The sequence below is a fragment of the Pagrus major genome, chromosome 5 (genome assembly GCF_040436345.1).
Source record: "Pagrus major chromosome 5, Pma_NU_1.0".
NCBI classification, from domain to species: Eukaryota; Metazoa; Chordata; class Actinopteri; order Spariformes; family Sparidae; genus Pagrus; species Pagrus major.
Window position 1 is genome coordinate 35,232,961 of NC_133219.1, and position 25,027 is coordinate 35,257,987.

The 25,027-nt window shown below is 40.3% G+C and overlaps 1 protein-coding gene across 2 annotated transcripts in view; it reads left to right on the forward strand.

Moving 5' to 3' along the window:
- The window catches only part of bmpr1ba (bone morphogenetic protein receptor, type IBa), a 78,483-nt gene that overhangs the window by 16,570 nt on the left and 36,886 nt on the right, over positions 1-25,027 (forward strand). Inside the window, exon 2 of one of the 2 annotated variants that reach the window (XM_073467056.1) lies at positions 10,333-10,394. The gene's annotated coding sequence lies outside the window, so the exon portion shown is untranslated. Of the gene's footprint in view, positions 1-10,332; positions 10,395-25,027 lie in introns of those variants that run through there. The other variant, XM_073467055.1, reaches the window with a different exon arrangement.

The following is a 25,027-nucleotide window of genomic DNA, read 5'->3' on the forward strand; positions in this document are numbered from 1 at the left end:
GGCGGGTGGGGGGCCCCACATATTGGATGTTGGAGTAAAAGAGCAATGATTGGATCTACTTTACGAAAAGTAAGCTTGGCGCTATATGTGTGTTTTGAAACCAAAGAAGCAAAGTACTTACAATATTTAAAGTTGTCAGTTGAGTTTAATGTTCAGTTTTAAAAACACCCTCGCACCCTAAAGGTTAAGATTTTCACATACCTTCTTCGAGGTCCAACTTCTGACGTAATGTCGGCTGTTAAATGTGCCCAAACTCAAGAGAGGACACCTTGAACTTCCTCAACTCTGGTTGCACGATGAATGCAACTTCCAGTTGGAGCGCATTTCACTTTCTCGCTGGTTTGAGACACGAGAGCGTAATTACCCACATTTTCAGGAGGAGCATGTGATTTCACGGCGGGTCCGTTGGCTGTGGTGTTGAGCCCTTGTGTGTTTGTTGTTTTTGTGTGATAAAAAGATGAAAAGAGAAGACACAAAAGAGGAGAGATGAGAGGAGGATTGTTGTTGGTGGGGTTCAGGTTTCAGCTGTTTTGATCTTCCAAACGTCCATCCATCAGGCTGTTCCTTTGTAAGAAAAGGGTCTAAGTCACAGTTCATTTGACTGAACAGACCACCCACTATATTAATATATATTCAAAAATACTGCTTTGTGTCAGTGTTTTATCTAAAAGCAACAACATCTCCCTTCCAGAAAGCCTCTACTTTTCCGTGCTGCGTCACATTTAACCTGTGAAAGGTTGATTTAGTGCACAACACATTTCAACATCGCAGCGTTGAGGTGAAAAAAAGGTTCCAGAGCGAACAGGCGGAAAGGATTCTGTAACCTGGCAGGTAAATAGATTTGCTCCTTGTTTTAAGTCTCCAGGTAGAGAAGGGTACACACTGAGGGGTCTATACAGCCAGTAATGAGTCATATCCTTCAAACCGCTGTTCTCCCTCTCAGACACCTCCTAAAGTTTACACACTGCAGTGACCATCACACACTCACACACACACACAGGTACAGCTCTAACCTGTTCATGACTCCATACTGTACTTCACACCCTCTGGGGGTGATTTCTGGGGGGAAACACATCACGCCAGTCCCCGACGTCAGCGTGTCAATCAAAACTTCTGCAAACACGGTCTGGCAGATTTTCCTGCAGGTGTAGCCTGCAGGGGTGGTCTGCAGACGCACCGGCTTTGACTGACGGGATGTACTTTGGCGAGTCCTTCTGCGGACTGTCATCAGGTAGCAGAATAAATACAGATATTTTCAGTAACAACAAGACAGAATATACGGCAACTGAAGGGATTGGACCTTTGACCGAATGTAAATAAGGACTTTAAATGGTAAAGAAATGTTAGATTTAAAAAAAAAAAAAACTTTTCAGACATAACATCTACCATCTGCAGTGGAAAGACTGTATCTACATTACATCAAAAAAGGTTTGTGCAAAGGGTAAATGTTCTGCTGAGGTCAGGCTACATGCATAATAGCTGCCTTGATTTTATTGGAGTTGGCAGCAGTTTGCCTAAGAGAATTAAAGCTCCCTGTTTTGTGCTGCTGGCGTCGATATTGCCTCACAAATAGATCCTGTGAATGTTTTTCATTAAAAATGTAAAAAAAAAACAAAAAAAGGATGAGCATCCTTGACACTGTGTTCCACTTTACATGACTCTTTGAATTTTTAAATTAAACCGTGAGCGTGCGCGTGTTCACCTACGCAGTGCAAATTTTTAATTTGACATGCAAGTTAGATAAAGCCTGTCTGTGAGCGCTCTGCTTCCTAGCTGGATAAAACATACTGAGCTGCTTGTTACAAATGATTAAAGTATCAGTCCAGTTCTCTGCCTCGCTGCGCTCCGTCTCCCTCCTCTCTGTGCTCTTTCTCTGGGTCTTCTTCAACAAATCCTGCTTTTTATAAGAATCAAAGAAGTCATGATGTTGTTTTCATATCTGTACTGTACATGGAGAACACAGCAGTGATACAGTGGTCAATGAATCTTAATTCCAAACTTAATTATATCTTTTGATTTTATTAAATTGTGCACAGAGTGGGATTAATACAGTACCTCCTCTCCTTTTGGGGCTTTCCGTTATTAATTATTCTGATAATTATTCTTTCTATTAACTGATTGATTGTTGGATTGATTTTTACCTACCTATTTTGGGCCACTGGGGGGCAGCGGAAACAAGTTGTGAACATGCTACTGACATAAAATCACCTTTAAGTTGATGTGGTGAACTTTCTCAGTTGCTTCTGTTTTTGGTTGACCAGCTCCTGCAGGAAGTAAATGGGGTGGCTGTGGCTCAGGGTTAGATCCCGTGTCTTGTTGTCGGAAGGTAGCTGGTTCAATTCCCCTGCTCTGCATGTCAAAGTGCCCTTTAGCCACTAGGGCAGCGGAAACAAGTTGTGAACCTGCCACTGACATAAAATCACCTTTAAGTTGACGTGGTGACACGTCACACATCTAGCAGTTACAGAGCAACGTTCTCTTTCATTTGGAGGCATGTATTTGTCCACCTGATGAATGCAACTCCAATTTTTTACTAACTTTTTAAATTCTGTTTTTGGTCAACCAGCTCCTGAGAGAAATCAATAGGGCGGCTGTGGCTCAGGGGTAGAGCCAGGGTCTTGTTATTGGAACATCGCTGGTTCAATTCCCCTGCTCTGCATGTGAAAGTGCCCTTTAGCCACTGGGGGCAGCAGAAACAAGTTGTGAACATGCCACTGACATAAAATCACCTTTAAGTTGACGTGGTGAACATTTTCACTTGCTTATTCAAACATCTGGCAGTTACAGAGCAACGTTCTCTTTCATTTGGAGGCATGTATTTGTCCACCTGATGAATACAACTCCAATTTTTTACTAACTTTTTAAATTCTGTTTTTGGTCAACCAGCTCCTGAGAGAAATCAACAGGGCGGCTGTGGCTCAGGGGTAGAGCCAGGGTCTTGTTATCGGAACGTTGCTGGTTCGATTCCCCTGCTCTGCATGTCAAAGTGTCCTTTGGCAAGATATTGAACCCCAAACTGCTCCTGATGTGCTGGTCAGCACCTTGCATGGCAGCCACCGCCATCACTGTATGAATATATCTCTGGACAAAAAGCATCTGCTAAATGTAATTAATAATTTTTTAGGTTTTGTCTGACCAGCAGTCAGTCAAGCTGTAATTGTACAAAACAGAAAAGAAAAATACGTTCAAGTAGATGAAACCAGAAAATATTTTGATATTTTTTTATTCATTAAAATAGTTGCAGATAAACTCACTGATGATCGAAGAATCAATGAATCAACTATTTGTTTCAGTAAATCGGCACAACTTACCTTCACCGTTTCAGCATTTACCTTATAGATTAATGTCCAACCACAGTTTGTGATGCCTTTCTGGAGGAGACTATGGTTTGTAAATGAGTTGGATGGTTTTAATTTGTAATTTAATCCAGCCAGGTCACTTTGAATACAATTAGAGAGCTGCTGCTGGCATCATATGAATGTATGTTTAAAAGAGACCGAGAACGAAAGAGTAACAGACAAAAGATAAAGTAAAAGAGAGAAACAGAATTGTTGTACAGGGTTGTCAATTGTTAAACTGCAGTCTCTCCTTGAATCTGGCGTTATTTGTGGTTGGATCATTGTTGGCTTGGACTTGAGTGAGTGTATGCGAGTTTCACATTGGAAGGCCTGGACACTGGACATCAGGCACACAGCCAGGTAGACATACACGTTTTAATATGATTGCTGCTGAGCATTTTTTTTTACAATGTGGGTGGGGTGCATGTGTGTGTTCCCGTGTGTGTGTGTGCATGCATGTGTGTGTGTGAGAGAGAGCAACCAGTTAACAGAAGTGCCTCAGAGCAGTGGTGTGTGAGTGCGCAGGGTAAAAGGCCAGGCTAGCTGAGTGATTGCCACATTACCCCGTAAGTATGAATCAATCTTCTGTTCAGACATTTGGCTATTTACAGACTCACATGAATTTGATCATGTGTTTTCTTTTTAATGGTTTCTAGGATTTGCTAAAATCTCTGTAGCGGCACTGTTTTACTGAAAAGCACTGCAGACGGTGGAGGGTGGGTGGCATGTCAGCTTTTAGAATGGTCTGAAATCAGCAGAGAGTTCATGACAAGTTTAATATTGGACAGATATTGAGTGAAATATTACAGCTGCAGTGACTCAGAATGAGTTCATGTGAGTGTGTTGGTGTGCAGTTTTTGTTCTGTCTTGAATGATAACACTGATGATGAGATTTTGATGTGGAAAGTCCTTGAAGGTAGTCATCATGTCTGAGTTTCAGTGAGTGAAAAAGACAATATTGAGATTGATTTTCTTCTTTTATTGGACTTTTTGTGGCTTTATTTTTTAGGACAGTTTTGATTGACAGGAAATGAGATGAGAGAAAGGGGGATTACATGCAGCGAAGGGCTACAGGTTGTTGTCGTCGTCGTTGTTTTCTATGTGCTTAGGACTTTTTTCTTCTTGCCATGGTATCTGCAGGGTTACTAATTACCTGTTTAAAAAATGAAGTCAGTAATGTAGTCCAAGTATCACAATATTAAAGTAATGCAACTTGATTACTCTCAGTTACTTTTGGATTACCTCAATACCAAACATATGCAAATAAAGACGAGAGAAAATAAATATCAATAAGAATCTGTTTTTTTTTCATATGTCAAGCCGAGTGAAAAATATTTTTTTTCACAGGTGAAACATTTTTTTTTCATGTGTCGAGCCGAGTGAAAAATATTTGTTTTCACAGGTGAAACATTTTTTTTTCATGTGTCGAGCCGAGTGAAAAATATTTGTTTTCACAGGTGAAACATTTTTTTTTCATGTGTCGAGCCGAGTGAAAAATATTTTTTTTCACAGGTGAAACTTTTTTTTTTTCATGTGTCGAGCCGAGTGAAAAATATTTTTTTTCACAGGTGAAACATTTTTTCTCGACTGATATAATATCGATTGGTCAATATTACCCTATCACATAAACTGTATATCAGTATTGGCTTAAATGTTGTTCAAAATGTCATGCAATATGTATGGAAACTTAAAATCCCAGCAGAGTTTACTGTTTCAGATCACTGATGTACGGAAGACCTGAGGGGCAAGGGAGAATTTTTTTTCGTTTCTGGTGCTCTTTTTTTTACGTTCTAAAACTTTTTTTTTCATGTGTGAAACAGAGTGAGAACATCTTTTTACACGTGTCGAGCCGAGTGAAACATTTTTTTTTTATTTCACTCAGCTCGACACATGAAAAAAAATGTTTCACCCGTGAAAAAAAATATTTTTCACTCAGGTTGAGTGAATTTTTTTTTTTTGGTGCTCCTTTTTCTATGTTCAATTTTTTTTTTTTCATGGGTGAAACAATTTTTTTTTCATGTGTTGAGCTGAGTGAAAGAAAATTTTTTTCATGGGTGAAACAATTTTTTTTCATGTGTCGAGCCGAGTGAAATTTTTTTTTTCATGTGTTGAAAAAAGAATTTCACTCGTGATTTTTTTTTTTTTTTTCTGTGTGCATGAAACCCACTGAAAAATATATTTTTCCAGAGGAGCTAAGGCTCAATTATTCACGGGTGAAAAAAGGGCCGGACTCTTTGGTACTCTTTGGCTGATCCAGTAATCATAATCGATGGTAGAAATCCAAGATTAAATCAAAAAGCATTAAAGAATGAATAGCCTACTGTTCATGTTTCACCAAATACGATTTTAGTTTTCATGTAGTTTGTGTGTGAAATCGCTGCAGTGGACACGACTGTGCTGTCAGGCGCACAGAGCGCACAGGAGACAGTGCAGTCTCAGCACACACACTGCCTTCTCCAGTCAGCTCATCTGGATCATCCTCACCACCTGCGAATATGGATTTTATGATTTATTTATGAAAACTTTTTTTTTCATCAAGAGTGAATTTAAATTTCTTTTTTCAATGTTACGAGCCGAGTGAAAAATATTTTTTTTCACGAGTGTAACATTTTTTTGGCAAAGTTCACCGTAACTACACTTCAATGAATAAATAGTGTTCACCTATCAAACTTCCATTTTCAAACAATATCCCAGGCTGAGGGATACCACTGATTGTCGCGCATAATTTGGGCACGCGAAGCAGTCAGTCTGATCGCTGTAAACAAATAAATACTGCACTGTCACTCATGCGTAATGCTGATGGATGCATGGATTTTCACTGTCCTCGCGCTGCTTAAGGACAACGTGAATTGCAGAATTAATAAAGAATGTTTTCCTCCATCTCAGACACATACAACTCGTTTTCTGTCATTTCTTTTCCTCACCAAAAGAAACATGACAGTGATGTTACATAACTTGTTAACATATAATAGATGCATGTTGTGTTTGGAGTGCAGGGAGAAATGAAACTCCCCTGAACGAACAAGGATGCTTTTCATCTTATTCAGGACAACAATTGAGCCTTAGCTCCTCTGGAAAAATATACTTATCAGTGGTTCCACACACATGAAAAATAAAAATTCACGAGTGAAATTTCTTTTTTTCATGTGTTGAGAGGAGTAAAAAAAAAAATTTTCACGATGAAAAAAACTAAATTTAAAAAAATATATATTTTCACAAAAAGATGTTTTTTTAAAAAATCTTTTTATTCATTTATTTATTTTTTAAAGTTTTTTCACAAAAAAATTTTTTCACAAAAAAATTTTTTTTCCACAAAAAAAATTTTTGTGGGAAAAAATTTTTTTCCACAAAAAAATTTTTTTCCACAAAAAATTTTTTTTCGCAAAAAAAATGTTTCTTTTCGCAAAAAAGTTTTTTTTTCACAAAAAAGGGTTTTTTCACAAAAAATGTTTTTTTCGCAAAAAAATGTGTTTTTTTCGCAAAAAATGTGTTTTTTTTCGCAAAAAATGTGTTTTTTTCGCAAAAAATGTGGGGTTTTTTGCAAAAAAGATTGTTTTTTGCAAAAAGATTGTTTTTTTCCGCAAAAAAAATTGGTTTTTTCGCAAAAAAAAATTGTTTATTTCGCAAAAAAAATTGTTTTTTTTCGCAAAAAAATGTTTTTTTTCGCAAAAAAATGTTTTTTTTCGCAAAAAAATGTGTTTTTTTCGCAAAAAAATGTGTTTTTTTCGCAAAAAAATGTGTTTTTTTCGCAAAAAAATGTGTTTTTTTCGCAAAAAATGTGTTTTTTTCGCAAAAAATGTGGGTTTTTTTGCAAAAAAGATTGTTTTTTGCAAAAAGATTGTTTTTTTCCGCAAAAAAAATTGGTTTTTTCGCAAAAAAAAATTGTTTATTTCGCAAAAAAAATTGTTTTTTTTCGCAAAAAATTGTTTTTTTTCGCAAAAAAATGTGTTTTTTTCGCAAAAAAATGTGTTTTTTTCGCAAAAAAATGTGTTTTTTTCGCAAAAAAATTTGTTTTTTTCGCAAAAAAATTTGTTTTTTTCGCAAAAAATGTGTTTTTTTCGCAAAAAATGTGTTTTTTTCGCAAAAAATTGTTTTCACAAAAAAAGGCTTTTTGACTAGGCTCAACACATGAATAAAAAAATTTCACCCGTGAAAATAATATTTTTTTACTTCTCAACACATGAAAAAAAAATGTACTCAAGAAAAAAAATAAATTTCACTCAGCTCAACACAAGAAAAAAAAAAATTCATCCCAGAAAAAAAATGTTTTTCACTCTGTTTCACACATGAAAAAAAATATTTTAGAGCTTAGTAAAAGGAGCACCAGAAAAAAAAAAAAAAAATCTCCCTTGCCCTTCAGGGCTTCCGTACTGATGTCATTTTAGACTCAGGATATTTTCATTAAATTGTGAAATATCCTGCCACCATCTTTGTCACAAGGGTTTGATGGCTTCATTTGATGGATCATTGCAGAAAATGTGTATATTGGTCGATATATCGATATCTGCACCGTCCCCAAAATCAGTATCAGTCGGGCTCTTGTCTGAACAGCTATTGAGAATTGTCTATTTTATACCAGTATTGTATCAAGGTTTAAAATTCTGGTATTGTGACAACCTTGGTGCTTGTGTGTGTGTGTGTGTGTGTGGGCTTATGTATCTGTGTGCATATCATTGTCTGTCTGTGCCTTTGTGCGAATGCCAAAGCCAATTAGCTGACACTCACCAGAACACATTACCTTCACCTCTGTGTTCTCCAAACGGCACCTTTCTCTCATCTCTTCAAGGTTTCACGCAGATAACAATAAGTATCTTACAACAAAGCACATGCAGAGCAAACTGAGAAAAACAATGTGAAGCACGCAAGGAACTGTTTCTGTTTCCACTGTAGGCTGCTTCCTTTCTGGAGTCACCCTACCTGTCAGTGTTTTCAGTAGCTATTGTGAAGCAGAGGGAGAAATGACAGTTCGTAGGAACTCAGTGAAAGGAGGGATTTAGGCAGTAATCCGCCTCTCTGATCCTTTTTAGAAACAACCAGCTGTCTGGCACACCGCCTGGCTCTCGCCACGACACGCCTGCTTTTGATACCTGAAGGTTGGACTGTAAAATGACACCCACTGTGGCATTTTCTGCCTCCCACATACCTCAGATCAGACGTGGAGTAAATTGCAGCAATTTCTTTCAGCTGGTAAATCGGCTGGTTGTTGGCTTGCAGGTAAGATCAGATGTGTGCACCCCAGAGTTACTGCACACCGTAGCCATCAGGTTTATAATATTAATGTTGAAATTTTGGGGTTTTTCCTCTCTAATCTTTTAGGACTACTATTTGTAAGAAGGCTCATACTGTATGTGTCACGTGGGTTGTTTTGCCGCTTCACTGCTCGGGTCAGGTCAAACAGAAGCAGATTATTTTGTTTGAGAACATATGACACAAACAGAGACTGACTCGTAAACCTCTCCAATCGGACTGGAGCCTAGAGAGCGTCCTCTGTCTGGCTTATCCAAACATTATCTACATTTTAAATGACTTCACGCTAATATTATTGTTGATAATCAGTGTTTGTTCAGCCTGCTTCAAACAACATGTCCTTTGTCTTTAGCAGAGCAGTTTCCCAAAAGATACATTTGATTAATTCAATCTATAAATCTTCTTAAAGTCAAGCCTGGGCCTGGGTTGGATGTCATGATGATCTCAGTCATTATCTTTCATCCATCAGTAATGCAAACAAACTCAGGATGATATTTTTAAAGGTATATCTACTTTTCATTCTAGTCTGGATACGCCTCGCTACATGACCAATAAATCATGAGGAGTGCTGGTCCTCTGGGCTGTATTTTACTGGAGCTAGAATAACTTTTATTTTGGAATTTATTATTTTTTGGGCCCACAGCCATTGCCAAAAATGGCATGTCATTTTCTTTGTCAGTAACTGAATGGCACCTTTATTGAGTAAAATTAGTCATTTTAATTTATTTTTCCACTAGTTGTGGTTTGAGAGATGTATTAAAAGCTTGTGCAGCTTTGATTTATGCTCAATCTGGCCTTTTTAACACCCAATATGAATCGACCTCTTTGTCTAATGGCGGTTTCTGACTATGGGGGATAACGCACGCAGAAAAGGCCACAGACGGACTCACAAATCAGTGAGACTCACACACACACTCACACATGCGTACGGCTGGAGTGGTTTATTGGGTGGCAATAAAATGAAACGCTGTGTGAAATGAATCCAGTGTGACTTACAGTGTTTTGGAGGCTGTGTTTTCTTAGAGATGAAGAAGTGGACCCGCCCAGAGTGTCATGTTTATATAAAGAATTTTTATTTGAGTTGAATTTTCCAACTCTACAGGTGGGTATCTGAACGACCTGACCCTCCAAATCACAAGATCTCATAAAATGTGCAGTCGTTGCCGTACAACCTGTCTGTATAACACAAAAATACAACGTTTAAGAGTTGGTGCCTCTCTTTGTATGACATAATTTATGTTTCATTTTACTTGATACATCAAATAAAAGAAAGAGAAACATATTATGAGGTCCAAGAAAGCTGCTTGGCATAAAAAAACAGGTTTATTCGATGCTGTAGGATACAACAAAAGACGTCCTGATCGTAGGTCGAAAACTAAACAGGTGTACTCAGGAACTCAAGCTGGAGCCGACCCTCAGGGAAACACTGCCCTGTTTTAAGCTCTTTATTTAAAAGTGCTACATACAACACCCAGCGACATCTAGCCATGTCAACATTTGCAAAAGTGTGACTTTATCCTCTGGTCAGGATGTCATTACTCCACTTTATCTTTAAACAGCAAATGGTTGTTTGCTGCTTTTTTTTACAATGTTCAAATTCTCATATATAGAACCTTTAACAACTGTGAATCCATGTCACTGTCTTTTACATGAACCGTCCTCCGATTATCTAGGTGTGGTACAGGGAGCTCTGCATTTTCTTACTGTGTTTTCTTGTGTTTGTGTGTGTGTGTGTGTGTGTGTGCAGAGCTGTGTGGCCAGCCCCATCTGTGAAAGTCAACCTCAACTTCCATCAGCCTTCACTGACAGGTAAGAGCAAAATTAATCATTCGAGCAATCAGTACAGAAGGTCACATGCTGTTTCCTTGTGTTATCACTGTGAGTGGCAGGGTTATGATAGAAATCTTTTTTTTATCCAGCACACTACAACATTCAACTTTAAAGGTGCACTATGTAGTTTTGAGGAAGACATTTTAAAACACACTGTTTGATGCTAGAAAGGTGGCGACCTTATTCCCCTGGAGGACAACTTGTTTACGTGGAATTTGTATTATTACCTTATAAATATTGTAAATATTAACTTTCTGAGTTTGATTTTTCTTTTCCCCTGAAACATCATAGTGCACCTTTAAGCAATCATCACAATCTTATCTATAATTTGTTGGGCCAGCCGGGTAAAATATACACCAAACACTAAGTACTGGAACTCAAGCGAGTAGGATGATATTTGTTAGATATTTGATAATGGACCAGGTTTGAATTTTGCACACAAATCAGTAAAAACACTGAAGCACATGAATTGGTTTTAATAACAGTAGATTATCAGTGTGGTTCATTACAGTAGTCATAAAAAACGTTGGAGCATCAGGAGAACATCGAAGCGTTGGGACCACCGTACTACTTTCTCTGCATATTCTTGATTTTTTTCAGTCGACCAAACTAACCAAAATAGCCCTCAGTGTGCAGCTACAGTATATTATATCCCTAAAGGAGGAGGACGGCAGTGAAGGAAGTCGGTCTCATGTTGCATGTTTCTCCGAAATCCAAACGTGCCAAGAGCAACATAAAGACAGTGACACCATATCCTTCATAAATTACTGTATATTTGACTTGTCCTAAAATATCCAACTTGAGCTCACTTATAGGCTTCATGATCGGCGGTATTTTGTGACTCATTCCCTTTCTTTCAAGAGCATCGTCTATGAACAGAATGTGGTGCCCCTGTGGCTCTGCACAAACAAAAGAAACACTCTTAAACGGCAGACAGTTTTGCATCTCATGCTTCTTCATTTGTTCACATCTATTGAGAATTAGGAGTGAACCACCGAGCTGTGAGTGCTGCTTGTTTGCAAATATACATGTTTCCTTTGGGACAGCGATCTATAACCTGACACTGCACTCACACAAGTGATTTGGCCTCAGATGCCAAGAGGGAATTTGTTAGTATCTGGGAGCATTTTATAAGCAGCTGCAGGGACAGCTACGGCTACTAAGAAGATTTGTAACGTGTTAAAGCACCTTGCGCTGAAGCAGATATTAGGCATTTGAAATCATCTTTGATGCATAATCACATGCTTTACAAGACACTTAAGTCACTGAGACGTTCATGGATTTCATGCTTAAACCCTGCTTTAATCAAAATATCATAAATATTAGCTTTTTTCAGCTGTTAGCATTGCTGGAAGCCAATATGAGATGATGCTGTATCCACAGAGACTGACATCTGTGACATCTGGACGAGCTTACCCTCCACTGGTGCATATTTGTTCCTTTGAGGACAGCGGGCCATTCAGTCAGGAGAGGCAGGTGCTGTTAACGTCACATTTGCATATGGATGTTTTTAATGAGGACCACACTTCAGCCAGCAGTTTCGGAATATATTGAGCAGATGGCACTTTGTTAGCAGAGTGAGGTGAAGGAGAGGCAACTGGTTTGTCACCGGTGCTTTAAAACGGTATGACGATCCAGGTTGTCTCTCGCACTCTGCGTTTGAGAGGGTTGTGGGCTGAGATTAGTTTAAATGGGATCTATTATGCTCATTTCCAGCACTGTATTTTTATTTGGATTCACCTCTGGAGTACCTTTGCATGTTTCACAGTTCACAAAAAAATCCTTTTGTATTTCATACTGGCCGTATATGGCTGTAAAATACATCGGAAACACAGAATTCAGAGCAGTTTGAAACCTGAGCTTCTTGCTTACACATTTTACATAATGTAATGTTGTTTTATCACACAAACTGTATACTTGCAGTATGGCAGAAGTGATGATAATATAATGTCTGAGTGCACTTTATAATTTGAGCTACTATACGCTCATAACCCTTAATTTAGGTGGTATGTCATCTATACTCGACCCACCCTGACTCCCCCAGTTGTGGAGATAACACTGCTGTGTGTGTGGTGTCTGCATTTAAACAGCAGCCTGGAACCTTTGAGTGGGAGACACATGTTTCAGCAGGGCTATTACTGCTGAAACATGAGAGGGTGTTTTCACATATGCACACATACACCCGCGCACACACAAGGAAATAAACGCATGGACCCATGCAGGTGTGCCGGCAACAGCATCTTTCAACATGGCGACGCTCCGCTCTGAGGTTACACGATGCAGAGTGCAGAAGCTGTTCGAGTGCAGAAGCTGTTCGAGTGCAGAAGCTGTTCGAGTGCAGAAGCTGTGCGAGTGCAGAAGCTGTGCGAGTGCAGAAGCTGTGCGAGTGCATGGGCGTGTGTGCAAGCGTGTGGCTGTAAATGAAGAGGGAAGTGGCTGTTGGTGAGGTCATGAACTTGGAGATGGAGGGAAAAAAGAAGCTTCCTTGTGCTTTTCCATTACAACTCACTCCAAGAACTTCTGTTGTGCATTTGTTGTAGATACCAACCTGAGCGTAAATGTTCTCTTTAGTGGATAAATGCTCTTGTTTCCATCAGTTCTCCCGAGAGACGTTGTAAAATAGGTGTATTTCCATTGCAGGCTTTGGTTTTTATCATAGTTGGGGTTTCCAGTGTGTGGAGCATAATGACATTTGAGTGGCTATTAGGATGGTGAATGACTCTTTTTAACTTTAGCAACGAACAAACACTGAGGCCTTGAAAGTATCTTTTTGAAATGAGTAAAAATGATTCAAAAATAAAAAAAGACAATATCCATTAATTAATATTAACCACATTGTCAGTAGAACACCTTTAAACAACAGCATGCACAAGACTTAACCATGCAAAGGTCTTCATCTGCACCATTTTGTGGATGTAGCAGTGGCTCGCTGTTTGTCCCCAAGGGGGCAACAGACTTCTCCTGCTGCAATCAGATGAACATCAACAGACAATTCAAGTTAAAAGTTCAAGTTATGGATGTAAAGTTTAGTGTCTTGGGGTGTTTTTATTTATTTTTTCCTCTACAGTTTGTAGTACTGTATGTTAAAACCAGTGACAGTGTAATGTAGTCGAGGTTTTACGGAGTCAGAAGCACGCAGTAAATACATTACACGTTTCCGCTCCGTCGCTCAAGCCAAGGTTTTATCAGACAGATCTCAAGTGCTGCTCACTCGTCGCTGTGTGTGAGCTGCTGCGATGACGCTTTTTCTGTAAGCACAGTTGCTCTCGCCGCCACTCATTTTCTTTCTCTCGCTGCCTCTTTTTCACTTTGTCTCTCTCTCTTCCTCTCTTGCTCTCATACACACAAACAGCTGCCCATATTCTTCAGCTGCAGCAGCAGAAAGTACTTAGTGGTCTAAAAGAGGGAGCGGTGGGTTTTATCATAATCCCTGTTTGGGCTAGAACGGACTCCTAAATAAACTGCTGCAATGGGACACCACTGTTTACCAGCAGTGAGAGGATTGTGTTCAAAGTGTAGCAGTCTTGTCTCTGTGGTCATTCAGCTGTGATGAACCAAAACAGGGAGAACACTGGCTTGTGTACCGCAGTGACGATGGTAAAGGGGGAAACACGCAAAGGTTTTCACGAAAAAGAATGAACGACATTTTTGCAATTGTTTTGAGCTCATTTAAAATAATAACATATCCGTAGTCCTGGAAAGGGTTTCAGTGCAACAGCTTGTGATTGTCCAAAACAAGACCTGACCTCCACTGCCACAAGATGTCGTTACAGAGGAGAGAATGTGTCTCTGAATTACTGATGTTCTTCATGTAGTGATGAGGACAGAAACAGGACAACATTGTTTGCTGTGTTTATTAGTACTTTACCTGTACTCTGCTCTCAGATGATTCATTTGTAAAGGCCTCGGTGAAAGCTTGATTTCATGTCTTAAAAGAGAACTGAGCTTCAGTAACATTGTAAGAATCAGGATAAACAGCAAGAAAAATAACGTATCAATTCTTCATCTTTATTATTTCATGTGTTCTTCTTCCATGTCAACCCTAGCACCTACATTACCCATAATACAATGCGACCACTGTCAGTTCGGTCTGCGAATTTGATTTGCGTTACAAGCTTTAGCGAATGTGAGAGTTAGAGAATGATGCCACTCTCAGAACTGAGGGTTAGCTTAGCTTACCATAAATATTGGAAAAGAAGGGGAAGACTTCAGGAAGTCACCTTATCCAGCTGTAGTTTCATATTTAATGCACAGATATGAGAGTGGAATCAATCTTCTCATCTCAACGCATTGCAAGGAAGCTAATATGAGTAATTCCTAAAATGTCAAACTATTCCTTTAAAGCCTCGCTCCAGCCACAGGTACTTCCTTTTAAAATGACAGCAGGGGTGTGGTTAATAGTTGGACATAATCCATTATCACGGCAACCAAATTGTCGCTCTAGCATGATCAACAGCACTAGCATTGAAAGCGATAGCATGAATAATAGCATGGATAGGCTATTAGCAGGGATAGCTATAAAGGTCGCTCTAACTGTTGGGTAATTTATTTATGGGCAAACTGTAACCTGCACTGTAGCCTACATTTACAGTTACTTAACCACACACTTGCTATTCGCTGCCCTATTCCATAAAGGAGCCACGCTACTCTTATAAGCCATGCACTTGAGCCACGACCCGCGTTTTGGGAGACACTGCCTTTTAAAGTCACTTCTCAGTGCGCCTGCACAGGTTTAGATGTTGCCGTGTGACTCACAGACTCTACTAGAATCATACGTCATTGTTGCATTTTAGCAACAGCTTAAATTTTTTGAGGCTAATCAACATTGTTGGAAAATCACTGAGGAAAAATATGAAATCTCATTAATATGTCAAACTACACTGAAGTGGGGCTTTAAAGTCACTACTGGTGTAAAGTATTCTGCTCAATCATCAAGGTCCATATGGTCCACATTCCTACACACAGCTCTGAACCACAACTGCAGATATTGGCTTCAGTTGATATCCTCAATATTTACAGTGTTTGATTTGGGTCTTATTTGTATGCAGGCAGGTCAGCACAGTGAAATATCTGCTACTGTTTAAGAACCTTCTGCCTCCTAAATCTTCTCTACTTTCAGGGTATAGAGAAAAAAATAGTTGTGAAAATGCATAAGTGACATATCAAGCCTGCAAGTTCTGAACACATGTCCCTCCCCATCTTCTCAGCGAGCATACACACGTCACACATCAACACACCAAAACTTGGACTGAAACACACACACACACACACACACACACACACACACACACACAACTCGACCTTGGGGGTGTTAGCGGTGTTGACGTTTGTTTGGACGGTGCTTCAATTCCTCAGACTGCTGCGAGGTCACATGGCTTGACATCAAAGAAAAGAATGTCTTCCTGGGCGACTCTGAGAGCTCTGGTGTTTATTCTAAAAGTCTGACTGTCTCGCTGTCTGTGTTTCTGTCTGTCTGTGTTTCTGTCTGTCTGTCTGTGTTTCTGTCTGTCTGTGTTTCTGTCTGTCTGTGGCGGTGGCTGCCATCACGCCTGCCCTGTCTGCCTGTCTGACTACCTGGGGTCCCTTTTCGCAGAATAACTCTTCGCTTTTTTTTTTTTAGCTCTAACTCTTTCTCTCTGCCTTGAATCATTATTTTTCTTTGTGTTTCCACTACGGGTTACAAAGGAAAACCCCTTACTTGTTGTCATGCATATTACGTTGTCAGCCTCTGGCCTGTTAATGTGGAGTGACTGGATTTGGACGATTTTTGGGTGCTTTTCACTTGAACACCATTTAGCGAAAAAACTTTGCTCCATTACTCTGCGTTTTAAACAAATGCGGTTCTGTTAAGCAACACTTCTTTAAACGACAGCCAGCGGAAATATGGCTGAGGAACGCATAGTTGCGTCTCTGCGGTTTGGAGTGTTTCCACCTGTCTCTTATAACTCATTGTGTTCATCTTCACACTACAAGTCTGGTCTGGATGAAGCAATATGTTCTTGGGTTCCTGGCTACGGATCAAAAAAAAGAGAAAGTCTCTCAAGAGGAGAAGGGAAGAAGAACATATGGGCGTGTGAATGAGAAAGTCAGTCTGTACAGCATTCACTGACATAAAGCAGTCGCATAAAGTTTCTGTTTCTCGATGAACAATACTGTTTCCCTCCATTAACTTAAACATGAAGTGAGATCTGCATGTCACAGTGTGATTGTCTTGTTCAAGGGCTGGAAAGCACCAAGCGTAAAGAGTAATTCATGTGCATGTGTAGCTGTGAGGTTTTAGCCCCGGGGATGTGTTTTGTTTTGATGTCCTCCGCTGCGGCCGGATGAATGGCCACATGGAGAGCCGGGGGTGGAGGAGGGGACCTTTGGACATGTTAAAGGACACCTGTGGGGCTTTGGGGGGCCTCCGCATGATGGACAGGGTTCCGCTTCAGGTGGCAGTAATTTCTCTAAGCCGTGGGGAGGGGCAGCGGGGTCGAGTTTTGTGTGTGTGTGTGTGTGTGTGTGTGTGTGTGTGTGTGTGAGCGTGTGCATGTCGTGTGCTTCTGTCTGTGTCAAGGTTTTGGAAACAAGTTTTAACATTGGTGTGTAGATGTTTGCTGTTGTCTGTTTGTGTTGGCATCTGTTTCCTTATAATTAACTGAAATAACTGCTCCCTTTCAGTGTGCATGAATGCTTGTGTGTGTGTGTGTGTGTGTGTGTGTGCACGCAGGCTTATCTCTCCGACAGTAATTGCTCCTAATACCACCGGGAACACCACACAGATCGTGACAGAGTCTCACCCACAACTAATGATTATGTAAATACGATAACCATCTGAAGACATGATTGTGTGTGTGGGTGTCCTGCCTAATATTCAGTCTCTTATCATATGGAGATCAGCTGTTAGACAAATGTGGCATTGTTGAAGGGCCGAGGCAGAGCCGAATGTGTGCATGCATGCATGCGTGTGTGTGTTTGTGTATGTGAAGATTTACTAGTTCAGGGCCTCGCCTGTTCTCTGCACCTGATACTGAGCCGGACCAACGTACCTGGAGAGCTGCAGGCATTTTAGATGAGAAGACGGGAGCTTGTTATTAAATGTCACAGGCCGATCTTCTAGAATAACCAATAATGTTCCAGAGTCTACCTCAGCGTCTACACACACACACACACACACACACACACACACATTCTGCCTGTTAATCTGTGTGCTAGGATTAAATAAGACACTGTGAAATGAAACTGAAAAAACTATAAAATTCACCACATTGACTTTTAATATGCCATACCTTTCTGGGTGAGCAAAGCGAAAAGCAATCTTTTCAACCATTCACTCACCAATCTCCATGAGAAAATCAAACAATTTAACACCACAGAAATCAATTAACAGACACCTTCTGTTGTTGCTTGACATTATAAGCCTATCACGGCCAAACCGCGCTATTGTGTTGCAGCTATAGGAAGTGCAGCCGTGCTCATTAAGGCTATAAACCCAACTGAACTGAATAAATGATAGCTTAGTACGTTTCTGCAAAACCACTGATAAGTTTATTTCTTTTCACAACGCTGTGCATATGCTCTGCTTAGGTTTAGGCACTAAAACCACTTGATTGGGGTAAGGAAAACACGTTTTGGGTTAAAATATTGTTTCGGCCGCCATTAGCACACATGGAGATGGTCCGACTTCCTGTGAAAAATAGCCTGTTTTGGTCGCCACAAAACGGCTTGAAATACCCCCGCCGTCCCCTCCACCTCCTGATGTGAAAGTCTGCTAATAAGCATTTAATGTGAACATGATATGCCACGTCTGCTACAAATGTCAGCCTTGGTTGTATCTGTGGTTTGCGGAAACGTTAACCGCTAAAATGATATCCTGGTGACTGGGCTGAACAAGAGACATCAAAATATGGACACTTTCTGAAACTAGTCAGCAGACCAAATAAAGACCATACCATTGGTTATAATAAAACCACACAGAATGAGTCAACAGGGATTTTCTGAATAACCTGACTGCACAAACCTGCTCCCAACATTCATACTGGCTGGAGCTTGAGGTTTAGATAATGCTGTGGTCAGCCGTAAAATGCTGTTAATTAGTGGTGTGGTGCCAACATTCTTGCAGCTGTACCTGAAGGACAAATTTTGTTAGTACAAATCAGTACAGATACAGCATTACTTTATCCTTAGTGCGCACACACAAACACACACACTCACATGCCAGGGGTCTCTCTGTGCTCTGCAGGGAGTAATCACAAGATTGAGTTACATTGAATGACTTTAGCTATTGTTGATACATTCACAAATGTAACTGCATGTTCCTCTCGCCTAACCTTGACCTTGATTACCTCAAGCTGTCTGTCGAGGGAGTTTTTCTGAAACAGCTGCCCGACATAAAATGACTTGTTCACGCTAAATGAGTCCAAACTGTGTGTTTATAAAATGTGTTTAGTGCAATTTTAACAATTTAAAGACTGTATTAGTTTGAACAAGAAAAAATAAACTGAACATGACACTTAAGCTGACCGCTGCTTTTGATTTAGCAGCATTATACTTTATTAATGTGGAATTTAAGGATGAAGAGAACAGACATTATGTACATGCTGCAGCTGCAGGAATATATAAAAGTCCACCGAGATCATGAAACGAGAGGATGAACATGAACACAAAAATACACAGACAGCAACAATTGGCACCCTTTAAAAGTAAAAGCACACTGTCAAACCTTCAGCGGATTTATTGCTGCTTAATGTCTTTGGTTTAACGTACACTGATTCAAAACAGGAATGTCCTTGAAGAACAGTACGGGACGACACTCGGACAGATGCACGTATGCATTCAAAACACACACACACACACACACACATTATATTAGATTGTGTGCTCAGGCATGCGCTTCCACTAAGTGGGAAATTGAATTCGTGTGGGTTGCTTTACTTTCATACGTGCAGGGATAGTTAGGGACTGAGAGTGATTGTTGGTTTTTGGTGTTTTCTTTCTTCCTTTTCTTCAATCGCAAAACAACAACACAACAAACTTTGGATGAAGGGACATTTTTGCTCTTTCTGATAAAGTGATGTCAGACTGAAACATGCATTCTCAGTGTGCTTTCTAATATGACAATGGCCTCTTTTGAAAGCATGCTGCACTAATCAACAGCTGTGGAGCTCAGACAGTGCTCTTCACAAGCACATGACTTTAAAAGCTGTCTTTCTGCCATTTGTTCAACAGACGTGCGATTGATGTACAGATCAGATGCTTTTCTGCGGTCGTTTGTTTCTCGTTAGGATTCATTGCGGTCATTCTTCACGTATCTTTCACCCTGTTAGCTATGTGAGTAAATCCTGAGTGAGCCTCAACACATAATTGATAATATTAATCAATAATGTGTGTGTGTGTGTGTGTGTGTGTTTTTAATATTGATTAATATTGATTTAGCCTAAAGCTATTTTGAGCCTTTGTTGTGGCAGCTATGATTCAATGGGGAACTGATCTTTATACTTCATTTTACTCTAATTTATGCGTTTGCTTGATTTGAAATCACTTATCGTCGCAACGTTTGCTCTTTTGAAAGTATAACGTCAAAAAGTAAACAGGTAGATTCTATTGAAGTATTAAAATCTCCTCTGGCGGTGCAGACACGTCTGCACGCTGCCAACCGCACTGCCAGAAGAGGTAAAGACGATCAGTTTGCGGCTTCCACTACGCGCAACAAATGCACACACACACACACACACACACACACACACACACACACACACACACACACACACGTGTATAGGCATGTTTGTACGTGTCAGAGCCGTTAGCTCAGAGTGCAAAGGTCATCCTGAAGGGTCAGAGTGTCAGTCTTATGTTTCAGCTATAGAAGAGGTCCTCTGTTACACAGTGAATGGACACTGTGAAATAGTGTCTTCAGAGGCAGAGACAGAGAGATGGTGGAGAAACAGAAGAAGAGAGACATGAAAAAAGCTGGTATGGGTGAGGGGTCGGGCGGTGGGCGAGAGAGGAAATGAGCGTTCATGTTTGCAGATAGCAGGATGATAGAGATCTTAATGATGTGTTAGGGTAACAGAGTGTGTAATGCTGTGTGTGTGCGTGTGTGTGTTCGAGTATTTCGTTCACACGCATTCATTCAAGTACATGTATGTGAGCAGTGCATGAGTGTGAATACTTGTGTTGGAGCTGTGTGCGTGTGAGTGCATGCATGAATGAATGCATGTTTTGTGTGTTAGGTATGTCTGTTTCCCTCTGAACATAAAGGGCTCCATGGTGGTCATACGAGAACCTGCAGTCAACTTAAGGATCCCCGAATAGTGGATGCTCTATATTTGGGAGCTGGACCGAGGCTACTGACCCTAACACTGACCCCACACCTGCCCTGTGTGTGTGTGTGGACAGCGTAGGGGTTGGATATAGCAGGGACACGCAAATGTGGATCTGTGTGTGCATTCTTTGTGTGTCTGTTTCTACCTCTCTGTCCTGTTGTATAATGCATCATGTGTGTGTGAGAGTAACTTACGCCACTACAAACTGAAAATATGAAGCTCTCACGTCAGAATGTTACTTTTTTAACTCATTGGGGTATTTTTCATGTGTTTGTTTTTGGCATCAGTTACTAGACCTCCACTGATAATGCATTTTTGGGGCTGATGCCAAAACCCATTTAAGGGAGTAAAAATTTCTGATCAGGACAAATGGGCTGATATACACACTTTTTTTGTAATGATCCCTCGAATGTGGTTATCAAATACTCAGACTTACAGTTTAACAATACATTTTACTGTCTGAAATTAATCATGAATCAGTTTTCGTATTGGTGCATATCAGACAGCATATGTGCCAATATCAGTAATCAGTAATATCGGCTAACCGATACAATGGTCGGGCTCTATTAGTTACCCAAAAAAATGCATGCAAACATTGCATGAGATGGAAAAAGAACAAACCTCGCTAAGTGTGCAAATTCTTTTGGTTGGTTAATACCAAAGTAAGTTTTTTCTTTTCTTTTGAAGGAAGGAGGTTCCTAATTACTAGCTACTAATTTTAATTTTTTAAGTGACTTATTTCACTGTAAAGACACAATTTTGGGTTAGTGCTTTTAGCCCTTACCTGGTATTGATGCCAGGCAAGGGCTATAAGAGCTATGAACAGCAAATGATAGAATGTGTTTGTGTGAACAAAATTATGCCTAAGGGGATTATTTATTTGCACTGTGGCTAGAAATCTGCATATTGAACACAAACACAAGGTGAGCACATTTCTTCTCTCCTTACTGAACTCACACCCCCTCTGAACACAAGGTTAATTGGCAATATAGAAACACACACACACACACACACACACACACACACACACTTCTTCCCATACCTAAACTAAGAAATAGCTTTGGTCAGTCATTTCTAAATTGCTAAAAAAAAAAAAAAAGCTCACCTATAGCAGCTTTAGAGCTTAAAATTCCCATTATGTGAACTGTGAAGAGTCGTTGAGTTAAAAACCTAATTAGTGGCATCTAAGGAAATGTTAAGCCTCCAGTTCCACATGAAGGCTAATAATTTTAGTGACACAAGAGTTGAGAGTGTGTTTCTGTGTGCGTGTGTTTCTGCATCTGCAGTTACTGTCAGCAAATGCGTGACCAGTCTCTCAGCTCTTCAGTTCTTGCTCCGTATTTAGGTCTCAGGGGTCACTGGGATCGAGAGGCGGTATGAATGACTGCCTGTTATCAGGTGGCAAACAAAAGAGTGTGTGTGTGTTTCTGTTTGTGTGTGTTTTTGTGTGTGTATTTAAGAGAGAGAAACAGGAAACAAAGATTGACTGAATGACAGAAGGAAAGAGACAGAGTCGGCTCATGAAAGACGGAAACATAAACACAAACATGACAGAAACATTCAGGACGGCAAACAGAAAACAACACGCTGCACTATAATGTGATCACATGCTGACCTCGCCCTCAAAGTCATTTATGCACACACCAACAAGCTTCCAAATCGGTTTTCTCTCCCAAAAAATTTGATTAAAATTAGCAGTATATCTAAAAATGCAAACACCTGCTCCACACACAAGGTATTGCAAAATAGCTAACTTTGTAGTAGAAGTGAAAATCCTTTTTTTCATATTTAACCGCGACTGAAAACATGAAAAAACCTCAATGAAACTGTTTTACTGACAAGCCTAAACAAGATGACTAACTTCTCAAATCTAACCCCAATCTCAACTCCACCTTTAATCTTTTTTTTAACTTGGATTTGTGCCGCTCTTGTGCAACTGTTACACTTTTACTCATGTTGGTGACTCACAACTCGCAAAGTTATTACATAACTTAAGTGTGAAGAAATCCTTTGGGTAAACGAGGATCTTTCAGCCACATCCTGTTCAAATTTTAGAGTTTTAAATCATCAGTCCTCTTTATTTCCCTGCCTTTATTCTTTCTCTCTGTTTTTTATCTCTCATATTCATCCCTCTCTTCTCCTAGCCCCCCTCTCCTCTCTCTTTCTTTCTCTCCCGTCGTCTGTTTTTCTCCCTCATTTCATGACTCCCCCTTTCTTTTTCCCTGCTAATTGCCACCTCGTTGTAGCATCCCGGGAGCTGGGAGCTCATTAATTGCTGAAGAGGAGACAGGTGGCGCCACGATGTTGTGATGCTTCTTGTTAGTTGTGTCAGTTTATTGTGTTCGTGTTGTGCTTGCGTGTGCACGTTTGTTTGCATGAGTTTCCCCTTAATATGCTTGTGAGTGTTAGTGTGTGTGTATTTGTGTGTGTGTGTGCTGCCATTCCTATATGCATGTGACTGTGTGTCCATGTGTCCCTGCTTAAATGTGTGTGTGTGTGTGAGTCTGTGTATGTATGTGTGCGTGTGGTGCCCCTGCTTGTTAGCGGCGCGGAGCCCCTTCTCACTGTAATCTCTTTGTTTATGCAGTGCGAAAAGGGCCTGGCGGGGGCATGAACTCCCCACGCTCTTATCCCACTGCGCCACTCACCCCTAGTAGACCCTCATGCCCCCCCGCCACCCTTCCGACACCCCGCTTTGCTCCCATCACCTCCCCCATCTGACTCAACTCCTGCCCAAATCTGTCCTCCCTTCCTGTGTCCCGTCGTCCCTCCTTCCTGTCCGACTTGGTTAACGTCAGAAACTTAAGCTGTACATTCTGCGAGAGGTCACCAAAGATCCACCTTTACTGTGGGACTCCATTTTCCTGTGCTACAAACGTGTAGCGTTGGACAGGTTACTAGAAAAAGACTATACACTACTGAAAACATAATCCTGATTGTATCCTTTTAAATCCCCCTAAATTATACACACTGGACCTTTAAAGCCGCTATAAAGAACTTTATAAAAATATATATATTTTTTTGCCAAGTCTAGCGACCCTTGTGGATAAAAGTGGTATTGTTTCGTAAAGATTTCGAGCCTGCAGCTGGCGGATGTGGTTGCTTGGTTATATTAATTTTGTTGAGCTAAAGCTTAAGATTGTAATGTTATGTCAACAGCAAGCTTCAGCTTGGTAGCAAGGCCAACATAAAAGTACGCTATAGGCCTGATGTTCTGGTGCCGTCGAGCAATGCAGAAGTGTCTGCCAGACTACAGAGCAGCTTCTTTCTGCAGGCTGTGAGAAAAATAGTTATAATGTTGGAAATCTCACCCTCAGGCAGCGGTGCCCAAACTGTTTTCCCTGGCAGGGCCAAAACGGAAACTAAGTGGTGGACCACTTTTGGCCCACAGGCCCCACTTTGGGCAGCTGTGTCATAAAGAAATAGTCCACTTCTCGGTGATGGTCTCGTTTAGTTATGTAGGTCATATCGAGGCAGTTATTAAATTGAGACAGTTTCATAGCCAGTTAAAAGTTCCTTGTAGTGCGCTTAGCCAGGAAATCCCCAGAGACTGAAACTCTCAGTCTTATAATGCATCTTTTGTATTTAGCGCCTGCAGAATTAGGACGCGACACATTGTGGTTAGCTAGCAAGCAGCCCTCAAATTTGGGTTGATTTACTGACCATCCAGGAGTGGCTATCTTAGCCGCGATGACTTGGGGTTAGTAACTGTAATGTTATTACTGAATTTTAAACTTCTTAAAAAGTAAATATGCATTCATTTTCTCCGATCACCAAAGTGTTTGGAAGCGGTCCCGGGCCTGCTTTAGGCTACGAGATCAGTACCAGCAGAAATTATATTTAAACTCATTGAATTTGAATTGGTCATGCTCATTTCAGAATCTGGTGAACTGATTAAACTTGATAAAACAAAAACCCACAAAAAGACAACTGGAGGTTTATGACTGTATTTTGTTTTTTTCATTATACCAACATCAATAACTAACTTCAGATAGATTTGCTCCTTGCAGTCTTTTTTCTCTCTGTTGCCTTTCCTTCTTTCTTCTTCCCTTCTTCGCTCCAGAGTGCCTGTTTTAATCAAATCACATACTTTCTTCTCTCCCTCCGTTCTGGCCCTCACCCCCCAACCTCTCTCACATAGCTCTCCTTTGAAGCCTTCAGTTAAACACTGCTTTCAATCCCTGGCAGTAAGTATCTGATTGTTTGGTAAAGTCTATGAGAAAGAACAATTACAAAGCACTAGTGTTTTGCCTCACAGATGGTATTATTGCCTGGTCAAATGGTGGCCTTTTGGCAGGTCCGGAG